Raw genomic sequence first — 1,834 nt, 5'->3', positions numbered from 1 at the left:
TTTTTTCTTGCCTTCTATTTTAGTGTTGGTGCTATGATAAAATGTACCTAGTGCACTCTGTAAAGGGGTTGACATTAGGAAGAGCATCTAATTCCATGCCAAAATTAAAAGGTTCAAGGTAGATGTGATTCTTGGACCTATTCAAAAGCACAGTAACTCTGAATCAGGACTGATTCACAAAATAATGACTAATCCCACCCATACTAACATGGAATTTTAACATAATTATTGTTATTAATATTAAAGGGTTGTGGCTTGGGAGAATCACTAGAGCATTAGTCAATATGTATAGCAGCAACTTCTTCTGGTACCTTACTTTATGAGTTCAAATCATGCTGTGGTCAATTTTACCTTTCATCCTTTCAGAGTTTAACAAAATAAAATACTAGTAAAATACTGGGGTCGATAGTATTACCTAACTCCCTCCCCTCAAAATTGCTGGCCCTTGTGTCAAAATTAGAAAGAAAAAGGCCATGAGCTGGCAGAATCATTAGGTGCATTGTACAAAATGTTTAGTGGCATTTCTTCTGACTCGTTTACCTTCTGAGTTCAAATTAAGGAGATCATCTTTTCCTTTCATCCTTCCAGGTTTGATAAAATAAAATACCAGTCAGGTAATGGGGTTGATGTAGTTGACTAACCCCTCCTCTCAAAGTTGCTAGCCTTGTGCCAAAATTAGAATTATTATTATTATTATAAGCTGGGAGAATCATTAGCACACCGAGTAAAATGCTTAGCAGTATTTCATCCATTTCTACATTTTGAGTTCAAACACTACCCAGGTTGACTTCGCCTTTCATCCTTTCAGGGTTGATAAAGCAAGTACCAGTTGAATACTGGGGTCAATATAATCAACTTACCTCCTTCCCTGAAATTGCTGGCCTTGTGCCAAAATTTGAAACCATTATTATTACGCTTATCATTTTATCAGGAAGGCAAACTTTTTTGACAAAAGTTTCCAAAACACCTCACAATTCACTATCAAAGGCCTTGGTCAAGTTCACAAAGTCCATGTATAAGTCAGTATTTTGCTCAAGTGCTTTGTCTTGAACTTGCCTAATGGCAAAAAAAATCACGTGAACTGTACCTCTCCTAGCCTGAAATCCACATTGGGATTCAAGATATAGTACTGTGTAAAAGTCTTCCACTACTTTAAACTATTGTAAATTTCTACTAATTGCCAACTTATAAGTGCATGTTTCACATTGTATTTTTTACAGATGAAATATTGGCCCTGTTGAAGTCATTTCCATACCTAATCATATTTTGTAGTAGAGGTTCATAATGAGAAGGGAAGATGCAAGACGACCACCAAAAATGGCTGTGCAAAAGTTTTTGGCACCTCACATAAACCAATCAAGATACAGTATTTTAAAACAGAAAAAATGTCTATAATGAAAATTTATTACATAATGTTCATTTCAAGAAGTTACTGTATATTTTTAATATTTTGTGTGGCTTCCCTTAGCTTGAATAATTGCTTCAATGCACCTGGGAAGAGATACAAACAAATCCTTTACCATTTTCACAAGTATGAGATGCCATTCTCTGTGGCTGAGCTCCCACAACTCTTCAAGATTGTGTGGATTCTTCTGATGAACCCTTCTCTTTAGTTCTGTCCACATTTGCTCAATGATATTTAAGTCAGGGTTCTGAGCTGGCTTATCTTTCAATATGGTAACACCTTCATCAGCCAGACTCTGTTGTGTTGCATGCAATGTGCAGCATGGAGCTCTGTCATGCTGAAAAATCTCACCTTCATCCAAGTCTGGTATCAAATTGCCCTTCAGCAGCTGGATGTATTTGGTACTATTCAAGTTACCTCAATTTTAAC

This window comes from Octopus sinensis, linkage group LG5, assembly GCF_006345805.1.
Source record: "Octopus sinensis linkage group LG5, ASM634580v1, whole genome shotgun sequence".
Lineage (NCBI taxonomy): Eukaryota > Metazoa > Mollusca > Cephalopoda > Octopoda > Octopodidae > Octopus > Octopus sinensis.
Note: the sequence above shows the minus strand (reverse complement) of the source record.